The sequence below is a fragment of the Triticum urartu genome, chromosome 7, assembly GCF_003073215.2.
Source record: "Triticum urartu cultivar G1812 chromosome 7, Tu2.1, whole genome shotgun sequence".
In the NCBI taxonomy this organism is placed as follows: Eukaryota; Viridiplantae; Streptophyta; class Magnoliopsida; order Poales; family Poaceae; genus Triticum; species Triticum urartu.
In genome coordinates, this window is record NC_053028.1 from 346090403 (window position 1) to 346113417 (window position 23015).

Genomic DNA, 23015 nt, shown 5'->3' on the forward strand with positions numbered 1-23015 from the left:
GGGGCATGCATAGCTACTATGTTGAGATTGAAATGATGCAATATTGGAGATCTCACTCATAGCATATGACAAGTTTAATGGATTGTCAAACATGATGTGACCAAAAGAATTTTCACATGATATACTATGGAGCATAACATCACAACCAGGCAACTCGACATGCTCGTCATCATATTCATCATAAATAGTTAAGTCATGACATGAGGAAGTCGCACTAGCATGAAGAATGGGAATAGGTGTGTCAACATCATGCAAGCAATCATTCGTAAAATAGTCCACTAGTGGGACAAGAGAAGCACCATCACCTATGTTACCTTTGGAGCATCGCTCATGTGTTGTAGGTGAGGTGTCGAAGACCAAGTTGTGGTCATCTTCATCTTGATGGAACCATGTGGGGGTTCATCTTCTTCCACCATGGCCATCGTTATGTCCATTGGAGGTATGGATAGGCGTATCGTCATGTAGGAGACCTAGCACCAAAGAAGCAAACACACTAGGAGTAGAGGTTATGCCGTTAGAAAGCTTAGTGGCCTCACATGCCGTGTCAACTACCTCACTCACTAAGTGTTGTGGCTCACTCACTCCCTCTTGGATGCTCTCACTCGTATGGTTGGTGGAGTCACTCAAATGGCTCTCAACCTCACATAGGATATGTGGCATGCTCTCATGTGTGGGGCTAGTGGTGGTCACACTCATCCTCTCATAGGAAATGAACTCAATGTCATATATGGTGGAGTTACTCATCTCACTCATGGGGTGGTGTCTCTCGTCACATGGCAATTGGGGCATCTCATCATATGTAGGTGTCGGAGAGATGTTGGTGCAAATGTCTCCAAAGATGAGTGTCGTAGGATGTGGCAAAACATCACTCTCCTCTGAGATCGAAGATAAAGTCTCATGTGCGCTCGCGTAGCTTGACTCGGAGTATGAGTTCAACATGGGCACTGTATTCATGTTGTTGAAGAGGATCATGCTCGTCGCCGTTGTCGAAGGGGATAGCCCTAGCTCGACCTTCTTGTCGCCGTCTTGTTGTAGGTGGTCCATATGATGGGGCACCTCATATCTTGTCTCCATGACCGAAGGGAATTTCCCAAGCTCAGCCATCTTTCTTGAGGGGCTTCCGAAGATGGAAGTGTCGCCCTCGCTTGTAGGTGGTCGCCTTGTACTTGATGATGTCGATGTAGGCGAACTCACGGGAAGTAGGCGAAGATGTCGTACGTCCAAAGGCGAAGATGCCTTGATAGCACTTGGCGAAGATGCCGAAGTGGTTGTTGTAGCCGTAGCTCCGTTCTGGTGGTGCTCGTCTCGCGGTCTTCTCTTGTGCTCATGAAGTTTGGACTTGGCGTGAAGTAGGGCTTGTTGGGACTTGTGCATTTGCGCTTGGTGAGCATCGTCATGATGATGTTGGCGTTGTTGCACTTGAGCTCGTAGTAGATGTTGTTCGTTGTCGTCGTGCACATGTTGCTTGGAGGTGACTTTCCCATCATGACGAGGTGGATCACGAACGTGATGGTGGTCGCCATGGAGATGTGGACGTGGAAGACTTGCGCTTGCATCATTTTTACGCTCCGAAGACTTGTGACTTGAATGTCGCCGCCTTGAGGATGATAAAGGGGAAGAACGGTTGATCAACAAGCTCTGAATCTCCTCCATCCTTGCATCTTGCTCCTCCTTTTGTGTGGAAAGCTTGTTGTCTATGTAGTCCCTTTTCCTTGCTTCGGAGTGATGAATGTCGATGGAGAGGTTCTCGATGCGCTCTCGCAATCTTGATTGAGCGCCTTGAATTTGTCGTTGTAGATCGAAGATTGACGCTTTGGTGATGTAGTTGTTCATGCCGTCGTTGTTGTCGAAGACCGGAGATGAAATGCCTTGCCTATCCATCACTCCAAGAGAAAAATGTGAGTGGTAGAAAGAGAAGAATGAATACCAAATGTACCTTGACTGAAGTTGAAAGTGGATCAATGATCACTCCAATGTGGACAAGGAAATAGCACAATTGGTACCAATTCTTGTCGGTTTCTCACACCTACACAAATAAGGATTATGGTGGAGCTCGGTGAGGATAGTGGCACAAAAAAATTGATGCAAAATGTTAGCAAGAGTCAATAATGTTGAAAGAGATTCACAAATTCGCAAGTGAAACAAGTAGACCAATAGAAATATGTGGCACACGGAAACATAGACACGGATAGATAAATGGGGTCGTGCAACCAAGGAATGAGCTCAAAATGTGGAATCCATGGAAAATTCTCGTGTTGCACAACTCAAGAGAGACGCTAGCACGATTGCTCAATAGGCGGATACGACACTTGTGCACAACTTATAGGAGACAAAAATGCAATGACTTCTATCCCAAGTATGCTATGTATATGATGTTCCGGTGGTATGATCCAAGATGATCGGATATGACAATCTTATGCAATGTGGTATGATGCTATGGCACTTGCTTGTGTGCTCACTCTTTTTCTTTGCTTAAAAGATTATTTGGCTCTTTGTTGTTTGAGCTCTTTTCTCATGCAATGCTTCACTAACCAAGATAGCAATTGTGTATGCGATGACAACTTTGTGACACGAGAGATGATACCAATATATGTACCAATGATGTATGTATGCTATGGGAAGTATGATCACTAATGTGCACAAGTAACATTGTCGGCAATACTCAAATGGCTAGTCTCGATAGGCAAGTGACACAAAATAGGCTAGGGGTTATCAATGCAATGGCAAGGGAATATACAATGGATGGATACCACGATACCAAGATGATATGGAGGTTACCGTCTGCGGTGATGATGAGTGGTGGTGATCTTGATGGAGATACCAAGATGATGGATACTCATCCCTAAGTAGCAGAAACACCTTAGGAAACGGAAAAACCACGAACTCAAAATCTCAAATGTCAAATGGTGGTAGCGGGATATGGTGGTGGTTTTGTGGAAGCACAATGGAATTGCGGAACGTTAATGATGGGTTTTGGAGTACGCAATGTGGAAATGGAGGGTAAGGTGGTGGACTATACACGGTGTCAGAGTTGGAAGCACGGTCCCTAAGTAGCCGAAACACCTTAGGAGACACAACTCACAACACAAACAAAATTGGGTTAAGTTGGGGTGGTGGAAGTGTATGGTGGGTAAGCCTATGCAGAAGTGGTGGTGGTGGTTGATGAGGAAGAAGCCGTCCCTAAGTATCTGAAACACCTTAGGAGACTCGAATCACTACTCAAGCAACCACATATGCGATGGGGAACAAAATTGGTTAGGTTGCGGAAGTCGGTGGTGGTGTAGCGGATGATATGGTGGAAGGCCTAGGTAAAGATGACAAAATTCCAAATTTTTTATTGTGTCAAAAGGTGGTGAAACCAAGGTGAGGTCCTCGGGCACGTTGATAGCTTCAAAACGAGCCAAAGAACGCTCAAATCGGAGTTAGGAGTGAAAAGTTGTGATGAAAACGGTGAAGGAGGGTGATGCGGAAATTTCAGGGAAAGTTTCTGGTTAGGCCGGAAGTTCCGGGCCTAGGGCCAGAAGTTCCGGGGGGTGGCCGAAAGTTCTGGGGGTCGCGAAAAAAGTGCGGGGAGTCTGGGTATTTTTGAGGTAAACTTTCTGGTTATCCCGGAAGTTCCGGGGCTAGGACAGAAGTTCCGGGGGACGAAAGTTCCGGGGGTTGTGGAATTTCTTCCAGGACGAACCCTAAATTCCAGATCTGAGAATGGGGTTGGAAAAACTCAATTTTCAGGGTCAAAAATGGGAAGATTTCATGGATAGAAATGGGGGAAAAGATGGGTAAGGCTAGATCCACTCATAAGAAAGCAAATCTATGGATCAAATCCAACAAAACTTCGTCAAACCAAAAAATCACAAAAAAAATTGGGGCTATTTTAGGTGGGGATTTTCGAAATTGGGGAAGAACACCACAAAATTAGGCTAGAAAATGAAGAGGGGAGGCTCCGAAATCGTGATCAACCTGGCTCTGATACCAAGATGATGTAGGGTAGGAACCCTAATCGGCTGATCTTTCACGAAAGGAGCGGATCCCGCGATGAACACGAAGAACACGAGGAGGGAAACGAGGGGAACACAAGAGAACACTCAAACCAACAAGTATGATCACATATGCGCTAGATCCATGAACACAAAGGGAGATACAAGATCCAAAGTTAACAACGGACGATACAAGAGGTAACGGTCTTCTGCGTGAGGAGGTCTTGATGGGGCCGCCCAAGAGGGGGCCTTGATGTCCTTCTCCGAAAGGAGGTCTTGAATCCAAAGGGATCTTCTCCGTAGAGGCCGCGGTCTCTCTCGTGGAGTAGATCCGATGTGGATGAGCAATGTTCTATCTCTAAATATGAGCTAAACTAATGCTAACCCTAACTAGGAGGAGGTGGGGGAGTATATATAGTGCTAGCCCATGAAGGGGTAAGTGAGAGGGGGGATACATGGGCCCTTGGCCCGAGTCTTTGCACGCAGGTAGGCCGGAAGTTTCAGATGGGGTCGGAAGTTTCGGGCTCTGGAAGTTCCGGGCAGGTTCCGGCCGGGTTCCGGGCTATCCAAAGAGTTGGCGCGCTTGGGGCTGGTCTGGACTCCGGGTGCCGGAGGTTCCGGGTAGTCCGAAAGGTCCGGGGGACAGAAGTTCCGGGCAGAGGCTGGAAGTTCTCGGCTTTCCATAAGGTTGTCTGTACTTCTTGTTCCTTCTCCTCTTCCATGCTTGGCATTGGTCCTTGGATCCTCCATGGTCGTCTCGGTTGTACCTGAGTATATGCAAGGGCCATGCATGAGGTAGTAGCCATGTCTCATATGTGGAAAGTGATGGTTCGAAGAGGAGTGAGTTCATCTTGTGTCCAATGGCGTATGGTCGAGGTCTCATCGTATGTCCTCTTGGATCTTGGGGAGTAGTCGAAGTGTACATGGGGATGATTGTAGGATGCTGCGCATCAGCTATCGCCGTACTAACCAAAATAAGATGCATAAAATATAAACATCACATGCAATCAAAATATGTTACATGATATGGCCATCATCATCTTGTGCTTTTGATCTCCATCTCCAAAGCATCGTCATGATCTCCATTGTCACCGGCTCGACACCTTGATCTCCATCATAGCGTCGTGGTCGTCTCGCCAACTATTGCTTCTACAACTATCGCTAACGCATAGTGATAAAGTAAAGCAATTACATGGTGTTTGCATTTCATACAATAAAGAGACAACCATAAGGCTCCTGCTGGTTGCCAATAACTTTTACAAAACATGGTCATCTCATACAATAACGTATATCACATAATGTATTGACCATATCACATCACAACATGCCCTGCAAAAACACGTTAGACGTTCTCTACGTTGTTGTTCCAAGTTTTACGTGGCTGCTACGGGCTTCTAGCAAGAACCGTTCTTACCTACGCATCCAAAACACAATGGTGATTTATCAAGTTAGAGTTTTAACCTTCAACAAGGACTGTTCGCAGTCAAATTCGGTTTAACTAAAGTAGGAGAAAAAGACACCCGCCTGCCACCTTTATGAAAAACTAGTTGCATGTCTGTCGGTGGAACCGATCTCATGAATGTGGTCATGTAAGGTTGGTCCAGGCCGCTTCATCCAATAATACCGCCGAATCAAAATAAGCCATTGGTGGTAAGCAGTATGACGATCACCACCCACAACTCTTTGTGTTCTACTCGTGCATATCATCTACGCATAGATCTGGCTCGGATGCCACTATTGGAAAACGTAGCTTGCAATTTCAAAACAATTTCTAAACTCACGCAAGATCTATCTAGGAGATTGATACGTCTCCAATGTATATATAATTTATGAAGTATTCATGTTGTTATATTATCATTCTTGGATGTTCTACAATCATTTTATAGCAACTTTATATCATTTTTTGGGATTGACCTATTGACCCATTGCCCAATGCCACTTGTTGTTTTTTGCTTGTTTTTTACATCGCAGAAAATCAATATCAAACAGATTCCAAACACCGCGAATGTCGGGGTTCAAGAACGACACCTATGGGATCACAGGGAATCGCTACTACGGTTGCCAAGGCGCGGGGCTGTAAAAAGAGCGGGTTTAGAAGATCAATGCGGGGGAATTTTATCCAGGTTCGGGCCGCAAGCGATGTGTAATACCCTAGTCCTGCTTTGGTGTATATTTGGTGTTCTTGAGATCTTGAAATAGCTGTGGTGCATGCCCAGCCCAAAAAGTCCGAATCCTTCCTCAGTATGCCTTGGGTCTCCTTTTATATGTCAAAGGGGTTGCCACAACGGCACACAGGAGGTGGTAAGTGTCTACAGTGTACAAGTCTACCACTGACATCATGGGACAAAATACATTTAATGTGCTGCCGACGTGCCCCCTTTCTTTATCAGGGACGACAAGGAAGCTCATCTCGTCTGTCGCCTCCTCGCCTCGCGTCGATGCGCGTCCAAGCTGACGAGGTATGCAGTGCCACGCTGGCTGGCTGGCTGCTGCGCTGGTGCGGTGTTAGGGTCTTCATGACGATCTACATGCCTCCACGCAGGTGCTTGCTTGGTTGGCCTAGAAGCTGCATGCTTCCACGTAGGTGTGCGCCTAGTTGGTAGGCTGGTTGTTGCGTCGGAATGGCCATGGGGCAGCGGAGCCTTGGTAGGCGTGGGCTTGGCTGTGGCCCTGCAAATATCCCCGGCAAGGATCTTGTCGGGGTCCCAGCAAGGGTCTCGCCGGGTTTCTGTGGTCGTCCCTAGCAAGGATCTTGCCGGGAGCCTTCGTCTTTTGGTTCTTACCCAGCCCTGCAGGCCTCTGTTCATCACAAAGATCTACATGCCAACATGCAGGCGCTCCCAAGCCTTGATCTCGAGGTTGTCGATGGCGTCATAATTCTCAGGCTCAAAGGTGGCGGTCTCAATGGTGTTAGACAAATTGCCCCGGCAAGGATCTTGCCGGGGCAGCGTAGGTCGTTCCCGGCAAGGCTCTTGCCGAGGGAAACCCATCTTGTCCCTTTGCTCTTCGTGCCTCTGGCTTCAGCGCTGCTCAGGTAGACATGTATCTTCGCTTCCTCCGCCCCGCCAAGCGTGGTCGCAGGTGCGGCTACAACTGCCCGTGCACGAGTAAAGGGGTACAGAAGGCCCCTACTTTTGTACACCGTCAGGAGCCCCCGGGCCTAGGCCACATATAAGCACAAAGCGTTATTGGGCCAGGCCCAGAACGGTGCGTGGGCACGAATGGCAGGGTTTTAACTGCGGTAACTCCTCCACCAGTTGCGCTTCCCCACAACCTGCGTTGAATGCGCGACGTGGGGGTCGTGCGTGGGACAGTAGCAGCACGCGCGCGTCACATCATGGTGAATAGTAAAGTGGCGGCCCGCGTGTTCCCCATAAAAAGGAGGAGGCCGCATGGGCACGGCTCATTTACTAAGTGGACTCGGGTCGTGGCGTTTAAGGCGCCCGCACCCCACGACCACAGGCTGGAAAACGGTTGCTTCACTTGTCTCCTCGATTCTGTCTCACTCGCCACGTGTCTTCCGTACCTCAGAGAGGGTAGGTGATGGATACAGAGGGCATGGGCCTTAAGGCCGAGGTGGGAAGTCCATATTTCCCGTGCCTCTGGCGGCCGGATTGGTCAAGTGGGGCGGCTGCCCTTAGATTGGGGGGGGGGGGGGGGGGGGGGGGGGGCGGGGGGGGGGGGGGGGGGGGGGGGGGGGGCGAGGCTCGGTCCCGCCCCCTATAAGAAGGGGAGAAAAGATGGCATCCTTCAACATTGTTCTCCTTCCAACCTGACTCCTTCATTCCCTTGGCCATGGCGAGAGGTCGCGCCGGCGCTTCAATGGTAGCGACGAGGGCCTCTGCTCGACAGCGCGCCCCCCGTCCCCAGGAGCTCATGGTGGCAGATCCCGCTACGATAGGAGGAGGGAGGGGGCGTGGCCAAGGCCGCCGTGGCGCTCGGGGAAAGGAGGATGGGGAGGCGCGTCCCCCAATGGAGGGCCACGTTGGAGACCAGCCCCGTGAGTTCTTCATCAGGCTATATAAGCCAGTGTGTGGCCACCTTGCTTTCCCACTCCGTTCGCTCGGGAGATGGAGGTCGACCCTCCACAGGCCTTGAGGCTTCATATGAGGGGCTGCGGAAATGGCAGCATGCGGGTCGACGTTAACTTCCCCGCCCCTCATGTCATGTACCTCCACCGCGGGTGGAAAACCTTTGCCCGTGCCCATAGCCTGTCGGAGGGGCTCGTCCTCCACATCAAATTGACGGAGAATGGCCTTCTCTCCGTTAAGGTTTTGGGCACTTGCGAACTCGCCTAAGTTGTTGCGCGGAGAGCTCCACCGACAACGAAACCTCCTCCTCGGGCGAGAGTGATGAGGAGGACAGCGACAGCGACGACGAGGGCATCAAGCAGGAGGACTCCGATTCCGAGTCTGGTTGACCGCATCGCCCTCCTCCCTCGGCCACGCGCCTTGCCGAGGGCCTTCCTCGTCAAGCTCTCCATCGACGCGTTTCGCGTCGCCTCCTCTTTGCTTTCACCTGCCACACCTGGGAGGACAGGAGCAAGAATGGAGATCACGGGGCACTTATCTTTCTTTTAAATTGTAGGCACTTGCCAAATCTTAATTTCTAGACAATGAAATCTCTCGAGCGATGCTTGTGTCCTGTAACCTTCGTACTTGTATTAGCATGTTACTGAAAAACACTAGCCTTGCCGGGAACCCACGTACGCGTACGTTCGTGCAGAGGCAAAGCTCCTCCTTAATGTAAATAAGCGAGTCCTCCCGGCAAGATGTCCTGCTGATACCCTCTGTGCCTGCCGGAGAATCACATCTGTTGGGTTACATACAAAGGGTCCAGCCCCCCGTACACCTCCCCTTAGCAAGGGCTACCACAACCACTCCGACCGAAGTAGCGTTCGGTATCGGGAATGGGGGCACCCGAGTTTTTCGAATGCACAAGTCACAGGTTACGAAAACAAATGGACAAGAGGTAAAATTTATCTGCTTGGTTTGCCAGGCGGTCTTCTCAGCTTCTTGCCGGAGCCGAGTCCTTGGCGGGATTGTGCATCCTTGCTGTAGTGGGAAAGAAGAGAGGGCAAGAGCATGGAACCTTGGCAGTGCACTGATACTTGTTGGAATCAAAAAGTGGTACAATACCCTTGACAAGCATGCATATACGTATATACATAAACATAGAAATCCACAGGAAACTATACCTGCTAAGGGATTCCTTTCCCTGACAGTGCACAGCGTCCGCGCCTGGCTCTGTACGTAGGGTTACATGCCTTGCCGACAAGGCTAGTATAAAATGGGGGTTGCCGGGGCTCCCGGCAACCGCGCCTTACGGGTAAAACTTGCGAAGATGTTTGATATTCCAGGAATTGCTCACCGGAATGCCATCTTCGGTCTGCAGGCGGACTGCGTCGGGCCTGGTGACTAGTATTACTCGATAAGGGCCTTCCCACTTCAGCGTCAACTTGTTCGAATTCTTGGCAGATTGAATTCCCCGAAGAATAAGGTGGCCTTCCCACTTCGGGTGTGAACCTTGCGGCTATGGTAGCGGCGCAAGGCTTGCTGGTAGCGAGCGGCTCACACAGCAGCCTGAAGACGATCTTCCTCAAGGAGCGTCGCGTCATCTTGGCGCAACTGCTCTTTCTCAAGCTCATTATAAGAGAGCACTCGAGGTGACCCGTATATGAGTTCCGTGGGGAGAACTGCTTCTGCCCCGTATACCAGGGCAAAGGGCGTATGGCCAGTGGCTCAATTTGGTGTCGTCCTGATTGACCAAAGAACCGTTGGCAACTCATCAATCTAGCGCCTTCCACACCTACGTATCCTATCAAAAGTTCTGGTCTCAAGGCATCACATCAATTCTTCATTTGCCCTCTCAGCCTAGCCGTTACTTAGAGGATGAGCAAGAGAAGCAAAATAGACCTTGCCGCCGAGGTCTTGAATGTACTGCATGAAGGTGTAGCTCGTGAACTGCGTGCCGTTGTCGGTACTGGCTCTGTTCGGCACACCGAAACGGCAGACTAGTCCCTTGAAGAACTCGATGGCTGACTGTGTTGTCACCTTTCTCACCGGTTCCACTTCCGACCACTTTGTGAACTTGTCGATCGCAACATACAAGTACTCAAAGCCCCCGACATCACGGGGAAAGGGGCCCAGTATGTCGAGCCCCCATACCAAAAATGGCCAGGAAAGAGGGGTTGTTTGAAGGTCTTGGGCTGGCTGGTGGAGCTTCTTTGAATGGAACTGGCATGCTTCACACTAGGTTACTAGTGCAGTCGCATCCTGGAGAGCGGTGGGCCAGAAGAAACCTTGCCGGAACGCTTTGCCGGCAAGGGCTCTTGACCCTATGTGGGAGCCACACATGTCTCCATGTATCTCTGCCAACAGCTCCAATCCATCCTCCTGAGGAATGCACTTTAATTTCACGCCATTCGGCCTCCTTCTGTATAAGGCATCATCCACAAACTGGCACATGCTGGACCGACAGGCTACTTTTTCTGCTTCTTCCTGTTCCTTAGGGAGTTCTCCTGTTTGGAGGAAACGGACGGTGCATTGCTCCCATGCCAGAGCCTGGTGCTCGATGGCAAGGACTAAAGGCTCGTCTATGGCCACAGGGGAAGCTACCTCTACAGTCAGGGCTTGAGGCCCTGCCGGAGGTTGCCGCACCCCAGCGAGTCTGGGGCACCCGGCAATGTCCTTGTCGGCGGCCCCTGGGAGCTCAGCCGGAAAGTACTTTCCTAGGCCCACCTTCCTTCATTTGTTCTATCCTATTGATGGCTCAACGGATGGCTGGGTTAATTGAAGCACAAAGGTACCTAGTTCAACAGGCAACTCCAGGGCAACACGCTTTGACAGGTCATCGGCAATAGTGTTTTCCGCTCGGGGAACATGCTCTGCTTGTAGACTGTCAAAACGCTCTTCCAACTTCCTCATCTCATCCACATAGGCCTCCATCAGCAGGCTCTAGTAATCCTTGTTGACTTTCTTGACGACGAGCTGCGAATCACCTCTGATGATAAGCTTCCTGATTCCGAGGTCTACCGCGATCCTTAGATCGGCAAGCAATCCCTCGTACTCCGCCGTATTGTTCGTCGATTTTTCCCAGGGAAAGTGCATTTGGACTATGTACTTGAGGTTCTCTCCGGTGGGTGCAACGAGTAATACGCCAGCACCAGCACCTTGCAGCAAGAAGGCTCCATCAAAGTACATGATCCAATCACGGCTCGTCTCCTTGCCGGGGATGGTAGTCTCTTGAATCTCTTCATCGGGCGTTAATGTCCATTCTGCTATGAACTCTGCCAAAGCTCGGCTCTTGATTGTCGAAGTACTATCAAAATTGAGGCCAAATCTCAACAGTTCCAAAGCCCATTCCACAGTCCTCCCAGTTGCATCCGGGTTGTGCAAGATTCGTTGCAAAGGGAGGCGGGTGACGACAGTGATCTCGGGTGCTTGGAAATAGTGACGCAACTTTCTTGAGGCCATAAGGAGGCTGAAAAGTAGCTTCTACATACCAGAATACCTTGATCTAGCCCCTTGCAAGAGGGAGTTGATGAAATAAACTGGGTGCTGCACCACCTTCTTCTTCTATTCAACTTTGCCCATCTGCGCAGACTCTGTCTCGCCGGTACCGGGCCTTGCCGGGGGGCCTGCCTTGCCGGTGCCAGGCCCTGCCTGGAGGAGCCCGGCCCATCATCCGACGGCCCCGCTGCTGCTGTCGCTTCTTCCTCAATTTCCCTCTGTGCCACCAGCGCGGCACTGACCACTTGATTTGTTGCTGCTAAGTATAGCAGCAACGGCTCTTGTGGTTTTGGCACGAGTAGTATTGGTGTGGAGGAGAGGTACCTCTTCAAGTCCTGTAGCACCGCCTCTGCCTCCGGAGTCCATTTCACTGGACCCACCTTTTTCATAACTTTGAAAAAGGCGAGGGCGCGCTCAGCAGACTTGGAGATGAACCTACTTAGGGCGGCAACGCAGCCGGCGAGCCTACAGATGTCTTTGACCTGCCTTGGCACCTCAATATGCTCAATTGCTTTGATCTTGTCGGGATTTGCTTCAATTCCGCGTTGAGACACAAAGAACCCAAGAAGCTTGTCGGATGGGACACCGAACACGCACTTCTCCGGTTGAGCTTGATCTTGCATAGATTTGCAAATGTTTCTTCCAGATCTTGCACGAGTGTGGCCTTGTCCTTGGTTTTGACCACTATATCATCCATATAAGCTTCCTTGTTCCTATGCAGCTGGGGCTCAAAACCAATTTGGACCGCTCGTTTAAACGTTGAACCAGCGCTCTTCAACCCAAAAGGCATTCGTACAAAACAGTACGTACCACATGGGGTGATGAACGCGGTCTTTTCTTCATCTTCCTTCATCATGATAATCTGGTGGTATCCTGAATAGGCATCAAGGAATGATAGCAGGTCACACCCAGAAGTGGAGTCCACAATCTGGTCGATGCGTGGGAGAGGGAAAGGATCCTTTGGGCAGGCCTTATTGTTATCCATGTAGTCAATACACAGCCTCCATTTCACATTCGCCTTACACACCACCACAGGATTGGCCAACCACGTGGGGTGGAGTACTCCTCTAACTAGGCCTGCCGCCTCCAACTTCCTGATCTCCTCGATGATGAACCCTTGTCACTCCAAAGCTTGCTTCCTGACCTTCTGCTTGACGGGCCGCACATGAGGATAGACAGCAAGATGGTGCTCAATCAGCTCCCTCGGAACGCCGGGGATGTCAAACATGTTGACATTCACCCACAGGAAGGCGACGAGCGCGCTTTCCTATTTGCTGTCCAGGGTGGAGCTTATGGTAGAAGCCCCACCCATGTCGTCCCCATTGCGGGCACCCTCTTGGTCTCTAGTAGCGCTGCCTTCGATTTCTTGCTCTTGCCGGTGGAGCTCTCTGTCACATCCTTGATGGGAGCGTTGCACTCCGAAGAGGCGCGCTTGCCGGAGTGGGTGCAGGAGGCCTTGCCGGTTTTCTTCCCTCCCGTGATTTCAGCGGCAGGAGCAAGTGCCTTGGTGGCTGTTGCTGCAACTGCCTCCCGGTAGAGTTGGTCGGCGCAAATGAGCGTGTCTTGCTTCTCGAAGGGGACGGTGATGATGGTCAACGGCCCGGGCATCTTTAACGTGTTGTATGCATAATGTGACGCCGCCATGAACTTGGCCAGCGCTGGGTGGCCCAGGATCCTGTTGTAGGGCAAGGGGATCCTGGCGACATCAAAGACAATCTTCTCCGTCCTATAGTTTAGCTCGCCCCCGAATGGAACGGGCAACGTGATTTTACCTTTCGGCTGACTCCGCCCCGGGTTGACCCCTTGAAATGTGCCCGTCTCCTCGAGGTCTCCATCGGGGATTTGCAGTCTCTTGATCAAAGCAGGCGAGATCAAGTTCAGTCCGGCTCCACCATCAACTAGCACTTTTGTTACCTTGAGGTTGCGTATTGTTCGTGAAACCAACAACGGCAAACACCCAACCGCAGTTGTGCGATCAGGGTGGTCCTCGATGTCAAAAATGATAGGGGTGCTGGACCACTTCAGTGGCTTCTGGGCATCGATCGATGGTTCTGCCACGGTAATCTCAGGCGCCCACTGCTTCAGATGGCGGTGAGACGTGTGCAGCGAGGCACCACCGTCGACGCACATGGCCTCTGTAGCTTTCTGGAACTCATGCTCGCCGGACTCGTCGTCCCCATCATGATCATCAGCTTCCTCCTTATCATGGCCCCGAGCGGGCCTCTCTCGTTGATTATCCTTGCCGCGACGACCTCCTTGGCCACAATGCTTCTTGCCGGATCCCTCAGCACCATCCTGACCCTTCTCCTTGTCCCTCCTTTTATATTCAGCTTTCTACTTTTCTGCAAGAAGCTCAACCTGTCGGTAGTTCTGGAGGTCATGGCCCTTGGTGCGATGGATCTTGCAATACTACTTGTCGGAGCCCCCTGGCTTGTCGGCAGCCGCCGGCCGCCAAGGCCCAGTAGGTGGCGCACCCGGCAACTTCCTTGTCGGGGTCATCTGCCTTGGCCTTCTTGGTGGCGCTGGGGTCACTGGATCCCTCAACGGCAAGCACAGTCTTGCCCTTACGCTTCCTCTTGCGGCGGCGCCCTTTCTTCCTCAAGGCGACGGTGTCTTCATCCATGGAGTCGGTTTCCACACCAGCGCCCTCGCCGGGGTACTTCCTTCCTCAGCCTGAGCACATCTATCAGCCAGAATATAAAGTTCGGCTACATACTTAACCTTGTTCATCGCCATCTCTACACGCATCTTGCGGTTGCGTACATTCTGATGGAATGCACTAATGACAGCGGCGGGGTGAACATCGGGGATGGTGTAATGTACACGGCTGAACCTTTGTATGTATTTGCGCAGGGTCTCGCCGTCCTTCTGGGGGATGACATGCAGATCACTTGCCTGGCCAGGAGCTTGGTGGCCTCTGGTAAAGACGCCAACAAACTCATGGCACAGATCCGACCAAGAAGAGATAGAATCCACTGGCTGGTGCATCAACCATGACATGACATTGGGTTTAAGCGCCAACGGAAAGTAGTTGGCGAGCAGCTTGTTGTCGCGAGCCCCGGCGGCTTGCATCGTGATGGTGTAGAAGCTGAGGAACTCCGACAGGTGAGTCTTGTCGTTGTTCTTTTCTCCAACATCAGGCAAGAACGTGCAGTGGGAGGGCCACTGGAACTGCCGCAGCTCTCGGTTAAAGGCTGGACAACCCACCTCGTAAGGCAGGTCGCCGGAGCCCCCCGGCATTGGGTGGTCCATAGTAGGCCCCGCACGCCGATCTGACTGTTGGCATGCTTCCCGCCGTCGCTCGATGGTGGTTTGAGCGTCTTCCTGAGCTCGCTCTCGAAGAACTCGACGTTGGTCACAGCGGGTTCCCGGGTTGGATGACACCGTGGAAACATTGTCACGGGCGTCGGCCCGACGAGCCAGCGGCCGCTGTTGCTGGCATGGGGAACGAGAGTGCACCATGGTCACAGCACCCCCCAGTCCTCCCACCTCCGGCATGCACTGGCTCTACAGAACGTCGGCACGAAGGTCCCACTAACTGCGGTTCATCTTTGTTGGCGAAGCTGATGAGGGTCCGGATGGTGGCTCTCCACTCGTCGAGCTTCTCCGTAGCGGGAGGAAAGTCGAGGAGTAGTTGCACACGCACCAACGCTTCTACTGGCATGGGTGGTGGCGAAACCTGCATGGACCGTGACGTGCTCTGACTTCTAACCACATTAGAAGGAGCTCTATCACGGTCTCGTGGTTGCAGGCTGCCTCCGTCAGCGTCCGGGCGCGCACGCCGGCCTGATGCATCCTGAGAGTGATGCAAAGGGCTCTTCCCGCGGAGGCACCCGGGGGCGCCGGCGTCGCGGTGTTGTTCATCGCGCGCGGCCTGGGAAGGTCACAGCGCAGACGCCGGCTGGGGCGTCCGGGAGGTCGCCGCGCTGCCCGTGGGCAGCATAGCTTCGCCCCGGGGCCTAGCAGCATGCGGCTCGTCATCTTGGACCCGAACGACACCGCTGGCCTGGCTCCAATTGCTAGAGTGTCCTGGATGCTTGCGGACCGCGCCTCCGTCGCCGATGTGGCCACTCCGTCGCCCACCCATGCTGGTCGGACGGGCCTGCTCCGGATGACCCGATCGCTGTGATCCCGTTCTTCTTGGAGGCCATGGTGATGATGAAGTCGATGCGCTAACTGAAGTCGATGCATTAACTTCCAAACCAGATTTTCACAGCTTGCGCCCCCTACCTGGCACGCCAAACATGTAGGGGTTCAAGAACGACACCTATGGGATCACAGGGAATCCCTACTACGATTATCAGGGCGCGTGGCTATAAAAAGAGTGGGTTTAGAAGATCAACGCGGGGGAATTTTATCCAGGTTCGGGCCGCAAGCGATGCGTAATACCCTAGTCCTCCTTTGGTGTATGTTTGGTGTTCTTGAGATCTTGAACTAGCTGCGATGCATGCCTAGCCCAAAAAGTCTGAATCCTTCCTCGGTACGCCTCGGGCCTCCTTTTATGTGTCAAAGAGGCTGCCACAGCAGCACACAGGAGGTGGAAAGTGTCTACAGGGTACAAGTCTATCCCTGACATCGTGGGACAAAACGCGTTTAATGTGTTGCCGACGTGCCCCCCTTGCTTTATCGGGGACGGCATGGAAGCTCGTCTCGTCTGTCGCCGCCTCGCTTTGCTTCGACGCGTCTCCAAGCTGACAAGGCATGCAGCGCCACACTGGCTGGCTGGCTGCTGCGCTGGTGCGGTCGCAGGGTCTTCACGAAGATCTGCATGCCACCATGCAGGTGCTTGCCTGGTTGGCCTAGAAGCTCCATGCTGCCACGTAGGTGTGCGCCTAGTTGGCAGGTTGGCTGCTGCATCAGAACGACCATGGGGCAGCGGAGCCTTGGTAGGCCTGGGCCTGGCTGTGGCCCTGCAGATATCCCTGGCAAGGATCTTGCCAGGGTCCCGGCAAGGGTCTCGCCTGGTTTCTGTGGTCGTTCCCGGCAAGGATCTTGCCGGGGGCCTTCGTCTTCTTGTTCGTACCCAGTCTTGCAGGCCTTTGTTCATTACAAAGATCTGCATGCCACCATGCGGGCGCTCTTGAGCCTTGGTCTCGACATTGTCGATGGCATCATAATTCTCAGGCTCAAAGGTGGTGGTCTCGATGGTGTTAGGCAACTTGCCCCGGCAAGGCTCTTGCCGGGGAATCTTAGGTAATTCCTGGCAAGGCACTTGCCGAGGGAAACCCATCTTGTCCCTTTGCTCTTCGTGCCTCTGGCTTCAGCACTGCTCGGGTAGTCTTGTATCTTCGCTTCCTCCGCCCCTCCAAGCGTGGTCGCAGGTGCGGCTAAAACTGCCCGTGCACGTGTAAAGGGGTACAGAAGGCCCCTACTTTTGTACACTGACAGCGAAACTTTTTGTGGATTTTTTATGGACCAGAAGACATCCAACGGGCCAGAGCAGCACCTGGGGGGTGCCCCAAGGGGGGAACAACCCACGAGCGTGCACCTGGGGGCCCAGGCGCGCCCAGGTGAGTTGTGCCCACCTCGGTGGCCTCCCGCACCCCCTCTGTACCCTATAATTTCACAAATATTCCGAAAACCCTTAGGGTTAACCAAGATCAGAAGTTCCTCCACCGCAAGGCTCTAAGCCACCGAAAACCAATCTAGACCCTTTCCAGCACCCTGCCGGAGGGGGGAATCATCACCGATGGCCATCTTCATCATCCCGGCGGCCACCACGATGAGGAGGGAGTAGTCCACCCTCGTGGCTAGGGGTTTGTACCAGTAGCTATTTGTTTAATCTCTCTCTCTTGTGTTCTTCAGATGTCATGATCTTGATGTATCGCGGGCTTCGTTAATATAGTTGGATCATATGGTGTTTTCCCCTCTCTATCTTGTTGTGAATTGAGTTTTTACCTTTGAGATTTCATTGTTATCAGATTGAATACTTTTACGGATTTTAGAACACTTGATATATTCCTTACAATATAATACTCGTGGTGACAACGAGGTATCATATTGATTAACTTGATATATGTTTTGGCACTCAACTCACGGATTCCCGAGGTGACATTGGGGTAATCTATGCATAGGGGTTGATGCATGTTCTTGTGTTTGTTTCTCCAATAGAAATCTTGGGGCACTCTTTGAAGTTCTTTGTGTTGGATTGAATATTATGAATCTTAATTTGCTTTGGTGTTATTTTAGTACGAACTCTTGGTTAGATCGACTGGAAAGAATAGCTTGTGTTATTTTAGTACGAACTCTACAATAGATTGATCGGAAAGAATAGCTTTGAGGTGGTTTTGTACCCTACAAACAATTTCTTCTTATGTTCTCCACTAGATAGGAACTTTGGAGTGATTCTTCATCGCACTTTGAGGGGCGGTTATATGATCCAATTATATTAGCACTGTTGAGATATTGCACTAGTGAAAGTACGGACCCTAGGCCTTGTTTTTAAGCATTGGAACACCGTCTTTGTGCCTGATTACTATTTTCTACCTATCTTATTTATTTATTAAGATTATAAAAATATATTTCTACCATCAATATTACACTTTTATCACCATCTCTTCGCCGAACTAGTGCACCTATACAATTTGACATTGTATTGGGTATGTTGGGGACACAAGAGATTTTTGTATTTGGTTGCAGGGTTGTTTGAGAGAGACCATCTTCATCCTACACCTCCCTCGGATTGATAAACCTTAGGTCATCCACTTGAGGGAAAATTGCTACTGTCCTACAAAGCTCTGCGCTTGGAGACCAACACGAGTCTACAAGAATAAAGTTGTGTAGTAGACATCAAGCTCTTTTCTAGCGTCGTTGCCGGGGAGGTGAGTGCTTGAAGGTATATCTTTAGATCTTGCAATTGAATCTTTTATTTTCTTGTTTTATCACTACTTTGGTTTATAAAAGAAAACTACAAAGAATGGAACTGATGTTGCATCATATTATTCATCATCTTTTTAATATATTTCTTGAAAATGGTTGTTCGGAAAATTGTGCTCAATTGTTAGAAGAAGAAGTCAATAAAATGTTTGGCACAAAATATTTGAATGATGAGCATGATTGCAACGTTGTTAGTATGAATTCTTTGAATATCCATGATGCTAATGATATGCAAAGCCATAAGCTTGGGGATGCTATGTTTGATGAAGATGGTATTTTTAGTCCCCCAAGATTTGATGAGAAAATGTATTATGAAGATTTCATACCTCCTATTTATGATAATTATATTGATGAAAGTGCATTTGGAGAGGTCGTGACTTTATTTAATGATGAATCCACTATTTTGGAGGAGGTTGCAATTGATTATGATAACAAAGTTGCTATATATGATGATTATGGTGATGACATGTATGCTATAAAAAAATGATAACCATGAAACTTGTCATCATGATTTTAATTTTCACTCTCATGATAGTTATTTTGTTGAGTTTTCTCCCACCACTATTGATGTGAAGAAATTTGCTTATGTGGAGAGTAAAAAAAATTCTATGCTTATGCATCATGTAAAGAATGCTTTATGTGATAGTTATATTGTTGAATTCATTCATGATGCTTGTAGGTATTGCAATAATATCAAGTTTCCTCTCTATATGTTGAAAATCATGAAGTTTTGCTTGTCTTACTTTCCTATGCAAGTTGATTCTTCCTCCCATAGATTGTTTGCTCACAAAATCCCTATGCATAGGAAGTGGGTTAGGCTTAAATGTGCTTTCCATGTGTTTTCATGATGCTCCCATTGTGTCTCAATTCTTTACATTTATGTGAGCATCATTAAAATCATCATGCCTAGCTAAAGGCATTAAACAAAATAGCTCATTAGGAGACAACCCAACACTTTTACCTACTGTTTTTGTGTGTTCACATGGTTAGGCTACTGTAGTAACCATATTTCATTGCTTTCGTTTCAATAAAGTGCCAAGTAAGACCTTTGGGATGGCTTACGGTGATAGTTGATTTGATCTTGCTGAAAAACAGAAACTTTTGTGCTCAGGAAAACAATTCTCGATTTTAACAGAAGTGCGATAAAATGCTAATTCTTTTTGCAGAACATTAATAGACAAATTACCCAGGCTTTCCTAATTTTTCATAATTTTTGGAGTAGCAGAGGTTTGGTTGGAGTACAGATTACTACAAACTGTTCTGTTTTTGACAGATTCTGTTTTCAATGCATAGTTTGCTTATTTTTCTAATTTCCATGGCTTACATTGCTCAATATAAGTTGTGGAAATGATATGCTACAGTAGGCATTGTGTGAGAACAATTATGAATCTTGTCTTTGACAATGCCAAAAGTGAAATGGTTTGCTCTTTATCATACTAACCTATCTCACAAAGTTCCGTTAAGTTTTGTGTGATTGAAGTTTTCAAGTTTTGAGTGAGATGTCGATATGAGGAGAATAAGGAGTGACAAGACACTAAGCTTGGGGTTGCCCAAGGCACCCCAAGGTAATATTCAATGAAGATACAAGAAACTAAGCTTGGGGATGCCTCGGAAGGCATCCCCTCTTTCGTCTCCAACATTATCGGTAACCTCACTTGGAGCTATGTTTTCATTCGTCAAATGATATGTGTTTTGCTAGGGGCATCATTTTATTTTGTTAGGACTTGCTTTCTATTATTTAGAATAATATTTTGCATCTTTTATTTCAATAGAAGTGGCAATGATAGCCTTTACTATACTTCTTTTACAAGTCTACATGTTGTTGTTTGAAAACAGAAAGTTTACCGTTGTTGCAAAAATTCCCTAGAAAAGTCAGAATGTGATAAAATGTTGAAACATTTTGAAAAATAATCTTTGATAAATTTTCTATGGTATGGTAAATATTCAGAACTTTTGGAGTTAGGGAAGTATTGATACTCTTGCATTCTTTACAGACTGTTATGTTTGCATATGTTTGCTTATTTAATGATTCTATTTGAGGATAGGAGTATTAAATATGTAGAGGCATTTAGTATGCAATGTTGAATAATAATTTTAGTGATTTGTTACAATAGAGAATGATAAGGTTTTTGCATTCGTTTATACTAACTTATCTCACGAGTTCTTGTTGAGTTTTGTGCGGATGCAGCTTTTGAGATTTAGGAAAACCGTGATATGACAAAAATTAAGGAGACACAAAAGCTCAAGCTTGGGGATGCCCAAGGCACGAGAGGGCACCACCTAAATAAAGGGGCATATGCACCCAATTTTCAAAAAATGCATTTTAAGCATGTTTTAAAATCCCAAAAAATTCAAAAGAAAATATCACGCATACATGTTCGTAAATGTGTGTATGGAGCACAAAGTTTTGTGAAAATATGTCTTTTCGTTTTGTCTCCACAAAAAAGACAAATTTCAGTGCGTCTAATTAGTGTTCCACAACATAATGTTTTGTCTTTTTTGCACAGGCCACAAAAAAGTTATTTTTCCGTGAAACCTTATGCATGCACATAGAACATGGAGACGTACCCATGCAACTTTTTTGAGATTTTTTTTGCATTTAGAAATGTGTTTTTCAAAGTGGGTTCGTATGTACCTGGGTTCATCTATGCACAAAGCACCCCAAAATAATATTTCAATAAGTCTCAAGCATCTAAGCTTGGGGATGCCCCAGTAGGCATCCCACCTTTCTTCTTCAACAATTATCGGTTAGTATCGATTGAGCCTAAGTTTTTGCTTCTTCACATGAGTTGTGATATCCTTGAAATGTCATTCTATTTTGTTTCGATTGCTGTTCTAATAAAGTACTTAGATCTGATTTTTTTTAAATAAAATAGAGTCCTCAAATAGTTGCCATGGAGGCTAGGTAAGCGACACTCACATCCCGTCAACAAAGCTCTTTTCTATGGAATTGCTCTAGTGCTTCACTTATATCTTTTTGAGCACGGAGTGCTTTAGTATTTTTGAAGAAATTCTCTCTTGCTTCACTTAAATTAATTTGAGAGAAAGAAATATTATGCTCATGATCTTCACTTATATTTGTTTGAGCTTATCAAAAGCAACACATGAAATTAGTTCCAAAGTGATAGATATCCAAGAAGGATATAATAAAAACTTTCATGAAGATCATTGGACAAAATAAACTTGATTCCTTGTAATAGTTTTGAGATATGATGATGTGATATGTGAGTCATGTTGATGAGTAATTATTCTTTAGTAAGAATATTGGTGTTAAGGTTTGTGATTCACTATGCAAGCATGAAAAGTCAATAGTTATACAATGAAATTACATCCTACTTGTTGTGCATTATTTGGTGTTAATTATGCTTAATGCTCTCTTATGAGATTATTCATTTCTTGGTTGGTCGCTTCTCAATCATTTTGCTAGCCTTCATTTTGCACTAAGTATGATCACTACTTGTGCATCCAAAATCCTTTAAACCAGTTTTGCCACATGAGTCCACTATACCTACCTATATGCGGTATTCTTTTGTCATTCTAAGCAAATTTGTATGTGCCATCTCTAATTTTCAAAATAAATTTCTCTTTTGTTTGCTCTTACTGCTCGCGAGGCGGTGAGGGGTGGCCAATATTTTCCACGCTAGATGTGTTATTCTCACAATGAGTGTTTATTCACTTGTCATTGCACAAGAGTAAGGCAAAGGTATTAGGGATGCCTAGTACCAAAATGAAAAATGAATTTACTTTATGTTGTAAAATAATAAATTCCTTGGAAAGTGTTGGGAGCTCTAAGTCGTTTTTGTTGGTGGGAAAAGTATGCCTCTCAAAATGTTTTAATCTCTGAATTTTCATTTTGAGCTCTGGCACCTCTACAAATCCCTACTTCCCTCCGCAAAGGGCCTTTCTTTTACTTTATGAAATTTTTATTTTTTTATTTGAGTCTCCATCTTCGATTATAAAGCGCCAACTAGGGGCAGTATGATCGTACTTGAGCATTGGGTCTAGCTAATATGCGAGTGTGTTTCATGAATGGATCAATGATTGAACATGATGGGCTAGGGATAACTTATTTTAGCATTGATATTTTGAAAGACATGGTTCCTTGTTGGTATGCTTGAGTATTTAAGTCCTCATGTCAAAACTAGACTATTGCTTTGAACAATATAAAAGTCCACATGTCCATGCTATAAAGAAAAGAATATGAGATGACATGTTAGGCATCATTCCACATCAAAAATTCTATTTTTATCATTTACCTACTCGAGGACGAGCAGGAATTAACCTTGGGGATGCTGATACGTCTCCAACGTATCTATAATTTATGAAGTATTCATGCTGTTATATTATCACTCTTGGATGTTTTACAATCACTTTATGGCAACTTTATATCATTTTTTGGGACTAACCTATTGACCCAGTGCCCAGTGCCAGTTGCTGTTTTTGCTTGTTTTTTACATCACAGGAAATCAATATCGAACGGAGTCCAAACACCGCAAAAAATTTTGTGGATTTTTTATGGACCATAAGAACTCCAACGGGACAGAGCAACACCTGGGGGTGTCCCGAGGGGGGCACAACCCACCAGGGCGCGCCTGGGGGCCCAAGTGCGCCTAGGTGGGTCATGCCCACCTCGATGGCCTCCCATACCCCC